General features: G+C 43.2%; 1 pseudogene; it reads left to right on the forward strand.

The window, feature by feature from the left end:
- Nucleotides 1-858: 858 nt before the first annotated feature.
- On the forward strand, nt 859-3,812 carry LOC117721370 (zinc finger BED domain-containing protein 4-like; annotated as a pseudogene).
- The last annotated feature ends 9,998 nt before the right edge of the window (nt 3,813-13,810 follow it).

Genomic DNA, 13,810 nt, shown 5'->3' on the forward strand with positions numbered 1-13,810 from the left:
TTTCCTAAGCAGCACTGGGTGTGTCTCTCACTGAGCTCTTAGCCTGGGGTGAGGAATGCTGAAACAGCCAAGCCTCCTCCCAGTTTTGTTCATAGCTTTCAATATCCCTGGCTTGTGAAGCCTTTTAAAGGCCATTAAACTCTGTGGTAACTGAAAAAAAAAAAAAAATCTCAGGTTAGTCAGGCTCACATTCTTTTCTAATGAATCTCACTAGATAAGAACTTCCTAACCTGCCCGCTCCTGACTGTGCGGGGGCCCTGGAAGGGACACAGTGTCCCCTGCCCTCACTGGCTGCAGGGCTGTGGTGTCTTTGGGAGGGGCATCCTGGGCAGACAAAGCAGCTAATGAATGGGCTTGCCTGTTGCACTATAGCGCCTCAGGTCTCTGATGGGCCTAGAGTTTGGAGCGACAGCTGTGAAGTGGATCTCTTGAAACATGGAGAGGATAAGTGGCCATGGTCACTGTCTCTTCACACCATATCTGCAATTTTTTTATGTACCTGGATTCAAATACTTTAGTTTCTACTTGTGGTTGACCTGCTGAGAAGAGGTCATAGGAAATGCAGAAGGACTGTGTGTGCCTTCAATGTGGTGGGGCTCCTGTCTTAGAGAAGAGGAAGAAGTCTGTGCTGCATGCATTGGTGTACTCCTGCAGAACAATGTGACCCCTGTGCTTGTGTGAGCGACAGACTTGGCTTTCCAGTGACATTCATGGTCAGCCATAGTAAACAGCCTAGAAAATGAGATTATGGAAAAGTGAATAAAATCGACTTTAAGGGTCACAAGTGGACATTATAAGCAATTTTTATTAACCTAAGATGTCAGAATGATAAAGCAGCCGGGATGACTATGGTTGGTCATGGAGGATAAACAGGAAACTTGTTTCAAGGGGGACAGTTATTTTGTTTCTGACAAAGTAAATTTCAAAACAGAGGAGCAAGATGATGATCAAATTCCTGTCACCGTTTAGAACAAGTGGACTTTAAAAGTGAGTCAGAGGATATGAGACAGACAAACAGTAGTGATGAACGGGCAGAAATCAGGGGAGCAAGCTGTGCTTGTCAGCCCTCTGGGAAATTCTTACCTGTGGGGAACGAGGATGACTATGAGTCACTCTTCTCCCAGTATAGTAGCACATGTACATCGTAGCCATGGAAGCTGTGACCCAGAGTCTTCTTTCCTGTCGACACATAAGCTCCAGGAAGAAGTCTCCAGCTTGGAAGCATTTCTTTATTTCCCCTCGAGATAGCACTAAAGCAATATGCACATACTGTATGAAGGAGTTCAGTAGGGGCAAAAATGAAAAAGACCTGAGCACAAGCTGCCTCATGAGACATGTGAGGCAGGCACACCCCACCAAGCTCATTCAAGAAAATGGAAGTCTGCCAGCAGGGTCCTCCTTCTCCTCTCCCTCTCTTCTGCTTCCACCACAGCCTGCAGAGGTGGGAGACCTTAGCACTGTGCTCTTGCTTGTCAGACTTGTCCAAAAAATGGCTCCCAAGATTCCATCCCCTGACCAAATAATGGAAGAGTCTGTGACTGTGGTCTCTTCTGAAGAGGTGTCCTCTGATGTATCTATCACTGGAAAGTATAGCAGAAAGGAGACTTTGGCAGGCTTCTCCCCCAGCCTTTTCATGCTCCATTATGATGACACTTCAGAAACCATGACAGACAGAAACCTTTCCCTTCCCAAAAGCACATCTGGGTCCAGGAGGATGTCAGCCGTCTGGAAGCACTTCTATTTGTCACCCCTCGATAGCTCCAAGGTTGTCTGTGTCTACTGTATGAATGAGTTCAGTAGAGGGAAGAACTGGGAGGACCTGGGCACAAGCGGCCTCATCAGGCACATGTGGAGAGCACATCGATCCATTGTACTACAGGAGAATGGGGGCAGCACAGGCATCTCACCATTGTACCCCATGCCCCCAACCCTGCTGCCTCCAGAAGGGGATCTCAACTCTGCATCATTGTCTCCATTGAAACAAGTCAAAGAATCCCCTTCTGCCTCCTCATCCCTAGACAGGCTTACTAAGAACCTGTCATCACACACTAATCCTGGGGATGTGTCCTGGGAAGATGTGTCTATGTTGTCATCCTCTGATGACTTGGGAGAGGCCTCTGTAGTATCCTCTCCAGAGAAGCAGCCAGCAGACTCAGTAAATCCAAGGTTTGAATCAGGCACTGTCTTCCAGCAAAATAAGAAGGTGATGAGAAGACTGAAATCAGAAGTCTGGCATCACTTTTCCCTGGCCCCCACGGACAGTCTCAAAGTTGTTTGCTGGTACTGTAGCTGCATTATTATTAGTTGGGGAAAGAAGGGAGATGTTGGCACCAGTTTGATGTGACACTTGTACAGGTGCTACCAGGAGGTAGTCAGGAACCAGAAGGACTTTCTGGGTGCAAGTTTGGCAAACTCCATATGCCACTTTGGCTTCTGCAGAAAGCTCCTCCAGATTAACTGACTTGCCAGCGGTGGTCAGAAAAAACCATCAGGGTATGTTTCCTGCTAATAGCAAGAAGACCTCAAAACTGTGAAATCATTTTTCTATTTGTTCAGCAGACTCAACAAAGGTAGTGTGCCTGTACTGTGGCTGGACCATCAGCAGGGGCAAGAAGCCCACCAACCTGGGCACCAGCTGTCTCTTGAGACATCTGCAGCGGTTCCATGGCCATGTACTCAAGAATGATGTCTCAGAGGCCACTCTGTTCCGTTCTCCAGGCATCTGGAGGCCTCTGGGCATAGAGCTGTCAGGGGCTTCCTCTTACTGTGACTCCACAGAGAAGTTCTATGAGTCTCATCCAGTTGCAAAAAAAAAAAAAAAAAAAAAAAAAAAAAAAAAAAAAAAAAAAAAAAAAAAAAAAGAAAGAAAGAAAAAAAAAGAAAAAGAAGAAAAGAAAAAAAAATCACAAGTCTCATAGCTGAAATAATTGCCCTTGACCTTCAGCCATACTCCCTTGTAGCCAGCGTTGGCTTTAACAGGCTGCTCGGATACTGATACTTGAGGCCTCAGTACTGCTTACTGTCCCCTTCCTACTTCTCCAGAACAGCTATCCCTGGCATGTATGACAACGTGAAACAGATAATCATGTCACATCTGAAGGAAGCTGAGAGCAGCGTGGTCCACTTCACCTCTGGAATAAATATGGATGAGTAGCCAGACTCGTGAATACCTGACCCTTACAGCTCACTGGGTCACCTTCGCATCTGCTGTCCGACCACACTGCTAGGACCACCATTGCTCAGCACTGTTAGATGTGTCACAGATCGACTGTGACTATAGTGGAAACAGCATTCAGAAGCAGCTGGAGTGTTGGTGGGAAGCCTGGGTGACTTCCATTGGCCTTCAGATTGGCATCACTGTCTCTGACAATCCAAGCATAGGGAAGATGCTGAGTGAGGGTGAACACTCAAGTGTGCAGTGCTTCAGTCACACATTGAATCTGATTGTGAGTGAGGCTATCAAGAGCCAGAGGATGGTACAGAACTTACTGACTATTGCCCGGAAGCTGTGTGAGCAGGTCCATCGGTCACCCAGAGCAAGAGAGAAGTTAGCAGAACTGCAGAAAGAGCCCGAGCTGCCACAGCACAAGCTGATCCTAGATGTCTCTTCCAAGTGGAGCACATCATTCCACATGCTTGAACATCTAATTGAGCAGAGGAGGGCAGTTAATGAGGTATCCATTAAGTGTAACTTCAGAGAATTGATCACCTGTGACCAGTGGGAGGTCATGCAGCCTGTGTGCCATGTTCTGAGACCATTTGATGCTGCAAGCCTGCTTAGCTCTGCCTCTGCTTCAAAAGTGAAGTCCTAGTCTAAGAAAGGGGAAATATCAACATGGTTGACAGACAGAGGAAGAAGGGCATAAGTCCTAATTTATTTATCTTTAAATGTGAGAAAGAAATAACATAAGACAATAAAAGTGCAATAATGAAAGCAAAACAAACAAACAAACAAAAAACAGAAAAATTTCAGTTATCAGTCTATGCATGGAGCATCTAGACATCCACTGAAATTTAACTTTTGTTAACTCCTAAAAACATGCATCTGTATGTTGTACATTGTGTTTCTTATAATTCATGGTAATTCACCACTCAAAAAAATAGTGTCCTGAAATATACCTCGTCACATATATGCACACATAAATACATACCCACTCAAGTATGTACATAACGTACATTCCATTTGTATATGAGAGAGCACACGTAAACTGTAATTTGAAAGAGCTAAAAGAAGAAACAGATACTGATTTATGGTTGATTTTGTTTTGTATCTCTCAGTTCCTAAATGGACAAAATGAAAACATGAGCAAAATGAAAGTTCAACAATATAACTGAGAAGATTTTTCTAATGTGGGAACAGCACTCAAAGAATTAAAATGCATTGTTCAGTACACAACATTCCACGAGTAGGTAATAGAAATGTGTTTCAAATCAACTCTGTCATCTCCATGTCTTAATGTGAGAAAATATAAACACAAACTGACAAACCAAAACAGAAAAATCTCCAGATGATGGAAGTTCCCTCACAATGCTTGCAAGCTGCTTTCATACCTGGAACAGAAGGATGTGACCCAGGGTGTGAAGAAGGTTGTTAGCCATGCTCAGGACATGAACATGACCTTGGGCTAGGACAGGGAAATAAGCTCAGATATTTTGGTCATCCTGATAAGCCTTTAGAAACAAGGGAGTGTTCACAGAATTGTGTTTAATGTCTTGCTTGTTCTTTGACTATTTGTGTTTATTGTCTTGCTTGTTCCTTGACTATTTGCACCTATTGTATTGCTAGACCCTCAACCTAGAACTGACCTTATTACATGCATATAATAAAATGGTATAAAAGCAAAAAGGAGGAGGGGGGATGGGATAAGGGGATTCTAGAAAGGGGAAATGGGGGAAGGGGATGACATCTGAAATGTAAATAAATAAAATATCCAATTAGAAAATCTTAAAAACAGAACTCAACCATCAATCAACATTAAAAAAAATGTGCTCATGAAATAGTTAAAACATTGGTTTTTTTGAGTAGCTGTGCTTATGGATCAGAGACATGTTTTACTGTGCATGCCCACCACCTTGCATGCTGTGTAATATTGGAATACTAGAAAAAGTGCAGCTTCCATCCAGATGTACTTTTGACTAAATTCTGTTTCATGATAATTCTTTCATGTGATTATTCTATGTTTTACCCAGTCAATCACCACAGGCAAGAGGTTCCTTTGTACTCACTAGCCAAGCTATTCAAAGCTGTCTTCTCATGTTCTATTCACTCACACTTAGACTTAAAGATTGTTTTACTATCTGACACAATGAAAATGCATTTGTGTTGGCCCAGGCTGCAGTAAGGGTGGGATAAAGATGTTTGCTGTCTTCCCTAGTAAAGCATCACAGTCCTGCTGCTGGGGGTTCTCAGCCCAGAGTGCAGCCCAGATCCCTCCACTGAAGGAACAATGGTGTCCCCTGTGCCATTGAGGGTTTCTTAGAGCAGGAACAGGACTCACTTCCCTGGGGATTTCTTTAGCAGTGTCCAGATCCTAGTTCATCTGCAAGGCAAGAAACAGGGCTAGTTTTATTTGAGTAAGAAGATAAATGAATAATGTCCAGTTTCTCAGGAACAGAGCAGGGATTTTGCAATCTCTAAACTGCCAAAAACCTAAAATATTTTAAGAGATGGGAAGAATGACACTGGTTAGTCATTTCACTTCAAGTAGAGCAACCCTGAATGTCTTGTACTGTGTTCTTTCTGGGAGAGGAAAGTTGCAAAAGCTGCTTCTGTTGTTCTTAGCTTTCAATTTCCTCAGTTAGCAAGATTTGATGATTTCCTGCCTAGATACACTTTACTTACCATGAAAAACTAAGGCAGGCTGTGCAGTTGTTTTTCTTATACATTTCCATAGGTATAAGACTTAAACCTTCATGTCCAACAGACAACCCCGGGTTACTAAGAATTACATTCCTTTAAATAAAGGCAACATCAGAAGGGAAAGTGTGCATCCCCAGATACTTCTTCTTCTTTCCCACTCAGGGTGGATGTAGCAGGAGAATTCAGCAGGTGCCTATTGCTACCAAGAACTGAATATATTTCCTGCAGAGAAGAACATATGTGGTACAGTTACTTTCCGTTTAAGTTCTTCCTAAACTATTCTCCCACTTATTAATAATTCTCCCAGCCTCAAAATAACCCGAAAAGGATATTACATACATGCACCTCTCCTGATGAGTAAATGGAAAGGGATTTGGAATTAGATGCCCTCTGGATGAAAGCTAAACTGCTTTCCTTTAGCAGTTTAGTGATGTAGCAGTTGGTGAATAAGTTAATGCTTCATTAGCATTTATGTACTATTTATGGATACTTAAGGATGGATAAGCCCAGTGGGTACAGTATGCCTATGCAATGAAACCCTGGAAACCTTGACAGCTGTGGCTGAGCTCTTAGGTGTTTGTCACATCAGGAACCTGAAGTGACCTTTGTCTGACAGTGTTTTTCTGTGAAGGAGAAGGAAGAATCTCCAATGTTTATGTAATTTGAGACAGAACAAATGGTACCAGAAAGTCAGTGGTGGTGAGGTCATCTCTGCCAATCTGCAAGAAGGATCATATTCTTGTGGTGTTACTGTTCAGGGTCTTAGGATCACGTGCTTTACCTGGATGGGCATGCAAGACATTTTTTCAAAAGCTGGTCTTTGGCAGCTCTTGTACCCTCTGATTTTGACAGAAAAAGTAGCAGATTAGAAGGAGTAGCTAAAAATGGTGCTTTTTAGTGCTGCAATTTGCCTACATCTCTTGGTAATCAGGGCCCTGTAGCTCTTGGGCAGACAGTCCTAAGCCATTCTTACTCTTTGCTTGTCTACTCTTAACAACTCTTAAAGGCTTAGCAACTCAGCATTCACTTACCCTGAAATTATAGCTTCATGGAGAGACTAGATTTTGGGAGATTTTAGTCTTTGACAGTGGCCAGTGTTAAAGATTTGAGGTTTAGGGTACATGAGAACTTCGGCTCCACAAGTTCAACAGTCCTTGGGAAGTCTCCCTATGCCCAGGTCCTCATTTCTCTTCTCTAGCTCTCTCTGCCTTAGATACTTAATCATCTCTACTTCTGCCATCTTGCTCTTTCTTGTTGCAACCACTGTCTGTATACTGTTTAGTTGCACCAACAGCTTCCAGGAAGCCTGCAGCCTCACCAATTGCAGATTGACCTCTATGTCACAGCTGTTCTGCTGCGTGTGCCTTTGCTGCCATGCTACCACCTCTGCTGCTTTCTTTTCTTTTTTTCCCTATGTATTGGCCTTTTAATATAGAATTACATACAGGAAATTTTTTTCATCGTCTTTGCTCTCACCTGCTTTTTCCCAGATCATGATCTCTCTCTCTCTCTCTCTCTCTCTCTCTCTCTCTCTCTCTCTCTCTCTCTCTCTCTCGATAAAAATCAAAATAAACAATAGGCAGCAATGTTTGGGGGATGTCTATGGACCCCCTTTGGCCAAAGATTCAACAAGATGTAACCCAAATCTGGAACTGGAGATTTTGTCTCTCCCACTATATGGTGTCTCCATAGAAATTATTGTCATATATGCATGTATTTCAAGAAACTTCTACAGTAGTAGGTTTCTATATGGCTTTTCAAGAACGTCTTTCATGTTAGTTGTTGCTCCCTGTATTTCTTACCTTGACCTGCCCCAGCCCCTTACCCATTTACTTATATTCTTGTTCCCCCTTTATATTTTTATAACACTATGCCATGTTTATTCTTCCTTGGAAGATCATCTCCATCTCCCTGGTCTCTTATTACCTAGCCAACCACTGTGGGTATCCTAAATAAAAATATACATACCTAAAGCTTAAAAGGTAACACTTACATGCAAGAGAAAACATGCAATGTCTCTCTGGGGTACTTTAACTCACTCAGAATGATTGTTTCTAGTTCTGGCTATTTAAAAGTTACAATTTTTCTTAACAGGTAAATAATATTCTACTGTGTAAATACTTCACATCTTCATTTCAATTCATCAGGTGATAGATTGTTTTCACTTTGACTATCACTGATAAACAGCAATGGGCATCGATGAGGAAACATCTTTGTGGAATAAAGTATATTTGGTATATGCCCAAAGAGTCGGAGAGCTTGGTCTTGTGGGAAAAAATTATATTCAGCTTTTTGAGGAAAGTACACATTAATTTCCATAGTGTGTATATTCTCACCAGAAGCAAAATAGTTTTGTTCCTTCCTAGCCAGCATTGTTGTCATTTGCCTTTGTTATTCTTTGGCATTCTGAAAACACACACACACACACACACACACACACACACACACACACACACATGAAAAAAAAATCAGTGTAGGTAGAACAATCCTGAGTAAGAGAAGAACTGCTAGAGGTATCACCATACTCAATTTTCAGTTGCACTTCAGAGCTATAGTAACAAAAGAACAACGTGGCATTGGTACAAAAACAAACATACTGATCAATGGAAATAAATGAAAAACCTAGACCTAAGTTTTATAAACACCTTAGTTTTTTTTTTGTTTTTGTTTTTTATTTGTTTTTAAATAAAGAGGACAGAAATACACTCTGGATAAAAAGACACCATCTTCAACTTTTGGTGCTTGTTAAACTGGATGTCTGCATGTAGAAGAATGCAAATAAATTCACACTTACAACCCTGCTCAAAAGTCAACTCCAAATGGATTGAAGACCTCAACATAAAACCAGGTACATAGAACCCGATAGAATAGAAAGTGGGAAATAGTCTTGAATTCATTGGCACAGAAAAATACTTTCTAAACAGAATAGCATTAGCACGAACAGTAAGATCAACAGCTAATAAATGATATTTCCCAAGTGATAGAGGGCTAATACCCAAAATATATAAGGAACTCAAGAAATTAGGCCTCAAAAAACAATTAATGCAATTAAAACTGGGGCACAGAGCTTAACTGAGAATTCTCCATAAAGTAAACTCACATGGCTGAGATAACAGAGAGAAACGTTAGCCATTAGAGAAATGCAGTATCAGAGTAGTTTCAATATCCATCATCCTGATGGCTTGTAATGTTTCTCAAACAGCTGTGTTTCATTATTTGAGACTCCTCTTTTTGTGTTTATATCCCATTTTAATAGAGCTGTTTGTTCTTTTGATGTTCAGATTTTTAGTTCATTGTACATACTGCATTCTAGCCCTCTGTCAGATACTTGAGTGATAAAAATTTTTTCCTACCCTGTAGGCTAAGAATAATGGCAGCCTTTGCTTCAGCTTTTTACATCATAATGTCTCACTTATTAACTGTTGATCTTAAGGCCTGTGCTATCAGGGATCATTCAAAAAGTCCTTTCTTGTACCAAGGACTTCAAGCCCATTCCTCACTGTCTCTTGTACCATATTTAGGATATCTTGTCTTATATTGAAATCTTTGATGCATTTAGAATTGATTTTTTTGTGTAGAGTGATGGATATGGATCTATTTTTATTGGATGTCTACATGTAGCTATTCAGTTAGACTGGTACCACTTGTTGAAGGTTTGGTGTGCCCTTCCCCCAGGCCTGAGCAGGCCTGCAAGCCTTTTCACCATAATAGATCAAGCAACAGTAGGACCTGAGATGCATTGCATTACCAGCATTGGTGCCTTGGAGTCTGCTACCTGAGCTAAGAAGAATGGACTGCCTGCTAAGCTAGCCTTCACACCTTGACACTGCTATCCCTTACCCAGCCCCTGGGCTGAACCTAGAAGAGACTCTGGGGGGTGGGGCTTCCCCTTTATATGTGAAAGCAAAATATTAAACTTGGGGCCTTGATCAGAATACTTTGTCTTGGCCCCAGGTTTCTCTCGCCCTCCATTCCCGTTCTTTCCCAGGCTTCCTCTCAGGAGAACCTGGTTTCCCATAGCTGCAGGCAGTTACAGAATGGTGCCCACTCATGGAACCTGAGAAGAGAAGACGAGCATAGGAACACTGTCTTGGTGGAGCTCCACAGAAAATGGAAGAAAAAGTAGAGTATCCGGAGCACTAGGTAAACAGGGAACAGCATTGATGCTAGCTAAGTTATGGCTGTGTTTACAGGAAGTGTGAGTAAGGTGGATACGTGTCTAGAATTGAGTGAGCATTGACCCGATGCTAAACTCATCTAGGGGGTGACAGTGAGTTGGGGAAAGGAGAGTATTTGGCAGGCCCAAGAAAGGCATCCTTAGAGGAGAGGAACTGGGTTTAAAAGAATTTGAAAAACAAAAAAGGGCAGAGCACTGAGTAGTATCCATAATTCTGCCTTCTTTGTTTGTCCCTTGGCATGCCAATATCCATGTGTTGAAAGGCTCCTGAACCCCCGAAGGGGACCTCACTCTAGTCACAGGATGGTGCGCACCCAAAGGACACACGAGAGACCAACTTGCTGCAAGAACACGAGGTAGTTTAATGGTGGAATGTTCCGGGCTGACACGTGTCTCAATGTAGGAGACAGGGGCATCGACCACGTGGCTCAAGGATTTAGGGATTATATAAGCTCAGGGTGGGGAAAAAGCTCTCTCTTGTATATTTTTGGCCTAATATCGAATTTATCTTTGAAATTACCCACAGCATGATAGTAAATTCTGGGTACCAGCTGCACAAGCACACAAAAGTCTGTAGTTGGTTTGAATACACTTGTAGACACAAAAGGGGTGAGTCCTGTACTGCAAGCCCACCATTGGTTGGGTCCTGGTACCAAATAATAGGTGCTAGATGTTTTAGGATGAAAGACTGTCTGATTACACAGATGTCTGTGGGAGGCCGGTGGGGTAACTAGGTAGATTCCTGAACCTGACCCCATACCTCAGTTAGAGTTAGTTTTCTCTCAGTTCCCCAAGTGCAGGAGCAATGGGAAGTGGTGTTATTAAAGGCACCGTTCATAGCGATTCGCTCATAATATGGGGGTGTTGTCGCTAAACACAGCCAGCAAGATTTAGTAGAGTCTGGACTTGTATTATTTAAAGCGTGGAAGGCTCCAATGACCAAATTAAATAGTCTCCGTCCCGTCAAAGGATCAGGTGGTATGGTTAAGATCCAGGGGCCTTGTGAGGGGTAAAATCATAAGGACCAGCAGTCACTGGCACAGGTTGGACCGATGTTAGAGTAAGGGACTTGTTAGGGGGGCCCTGTTCAGGAAGGACTTTGTTAGGTCCTATAGGCATTGGAGGGAGGTTTTCTAGGCTCAACTTAATTTAAAAAATTAACCCAGGGTCTTTTCCAGCAGCATCTATATGCAATCCCCAGTTGTTTCTCTTAAGCCAACTCTGATGGTCTCATTTCCCTGCATTAGTGAATCTTATAACTATGGGGTTGCAGTAGCTGTTTTTACAGGCTCCATTGGGACTATTTCCGTATCCGCACCCATTCTCAGGATATTTAGAACTATCTCTCTCTCTCCTTGGTTAGACTTATCATAGCTGCTGTTCCTCTTTACCGTAATCAGGCCCCATGTGGAAGTAGGGTTCCAGTAAGCCTCACTGGTGGTTTCACATCCCTATGCAGCACAATAAAAAACAGAGTCCCCCCACACTTGTGTCAAAACTTCCAATTGTGGCCCTGACTGGGGCAAACATAAAATCCTGAGGACCAGAGATTAGCCCGGTAGAACTGCCCTGAGCACCCAAGTGTGCTTCCTATCCCGCTAGGAACACACTGTCTTTCAGTGGGTGGTTTAGATAGGTCTGTGTGGTCTGGAAGATCCCAGGTAAGTGATCCAGCTGCTAACTTATAGATATCAGGTGTAAGATCTGGCCACCAAGTCCACGGAGGATGCATAGCAGTAATTGACCACACAGTGTTTCCTTCTTCATTAATTACCTTCCAGGTTTGTCACATCGGGGCATGGGGGTTGCTGTCCTGACTCAGGATTACATTTATGACATAAATGCAACTTAAGATTATTATTAGTCTTTTCCAAAATCCACTCATCTGGACTAATTTCAGGAGGGGCCCTTTTGACATGTGAAGCATGTACCCAGGTGGGGATCCCTTCCACCTTAATGGCGGTTGGGGTTGTCAACAGTACTAGGTAGGGTCCTTTCCACCGTGGCTTGAGATTTCCCGTCTGGTGTCTCTGTACCAGGACAGCATCTCCAATCTCAAACTGATGGGGAACTGCAGGGTCTCCGGCTGTGTAAGTGTCTTTCAGCTGTTCCCAAATATCTCTCCTGATCATCTCAAGGGCCTTTAAATGGGCTAAAAGGTGGGTGGAAGGTATAAAATTATTGTCATCAGGACATGTCACACTCTCTAGGGTTTCAAACAGAGGCAGCTATGTACTGAACAGTATGTCAAAGGCTGTTAGTCCCAAAGGTCTGGGTGTGTTTCGTACCCGGAACAGGGCTAGGGAGAGAAGGGCTGTCCAATCACGCCACCAGTCTCAATGGCCAATTTCATAAGGGTCTCTTTAATAGTTCTATTCATTCTCTCTACCTGTTCTGAGCTCTGGTATCAGTAAGCACAATGTAATTTCCAATTTGTCCCCAGTTGTCTGGCCAGTCTCTGACTTACCTGGGCGAGGAAGGCAGGCCCATTGTCTGACCCAATTACCTTAGGTACTCCAAATCGGGGAGGATGTCTTCCAGTATCTTCTTGGCCACTATGTTTGCTATTTCTTTCTTGGTGGGAAATGCCTCAACCCACCCTGAAAAAGTGTCTATGAAAACTAGAAGATATTTATTGCCATATCAGGCTGGTTTGACTTCTGTGAAATCGACCTCTCAATAAGTTCCTGGTTGATCTCCCTGTAGGCGCTTTCCCCCACTATGCCTGCTGAATCTGGCATTAGTGAGGGCACACGCCCTGCAGTTTCTTAACAGATCTTTGGCTGTCTTTTGGAGCCTAGGAATGTGGTAAGGGGATTTGTTGGTTAACTCTATCATTTTTCTGGCCCCTAGATGGGTGAGGTGGTGCATACTGGTCAGGTATTCCAGCCCCTCTTCTTCTGTGAGGACTCTCTTTTCCAGGGCCCTCTCATCCTGCCAGGGCCCTGCCTTAGCTATTAGAATCATTGGTCCTTGTGCCACCTCTTTAGCCATCTGATCTGCCATATGATTTCCCTTTTCGATAGGGCCAGTCCCCTTCTGGTGTCCTGGGCAGTGGATGATTGCTGCCTTTCGTGGCAAGTGGACAGCCTCTAGTAAATCAAGAATCTCTTTTTTATTTTTAATATCTCTGCCTGCAGACATCAGCAACCGACGCTGTCTGTAAATTGCCCCATGGACATGGGCTGTTGCAAAAGCATATCGGCTATCAGTATAAATGTTTACAGACTTCCCTTCTGCCAGTTTTAGGGCTTGGATCAGAGCAATAAGTTCTGCTTTTTGTGCCGAAGTTCCTTCTGGCAGGCTGCTAGCCCAAATGACAGTCTTTCCATCCACTACCACTGCCCCAGACCTTCGCTTACCTTCTACCACGAAGCTAATTTCATCAGTGAACCAAGTCTCCACCCCAGACCATGGCTAGTTGGTCAAGTCTGACCAGGTCCCTGTTTCTTCAGCCAGTATCTCTTCACACTGATGTACTGGGGTCTCATCGACTTCAGGTAGCAGGGTAGCGGGGTTGAGGAGAGCTGGTAGTCCATGGATATGTTTTTTGTCCTGTCACCCCAATCACCAGCGTCTTTTTATCTTGTACCTTTCCCAGAGGTTTTAAAGCACAGAATATTCTGCTCCTGTGTCCACCAAAAAAATCTATAGGGGTCCCCTCTACTCTTAAGGTTACCCTAGGCTCGGAGAGGGGAACTGAATCCTGACTTCCCTAATCTTTATTATCTTCTAAGGACAGCACTTTGGTCTCTCTCTTCTTAGGACACTCT

This window comes from Arvicanthis niloticus, chromosome 16 (assembly GCF_011762505.2).
Source record: "Arvicanthis niloticus isolate mArvNil1 chromosome 16, mArvNil1.pat.X, whole genome shotgun sequence".
Classification (NCBI taxonomy): domain Eukaryota; kingdom Metazoa; phylum Chordata; class Mammalia; order Rodentia; family Muridae; genus Arvicanthis; species Arvicanthis niloticus.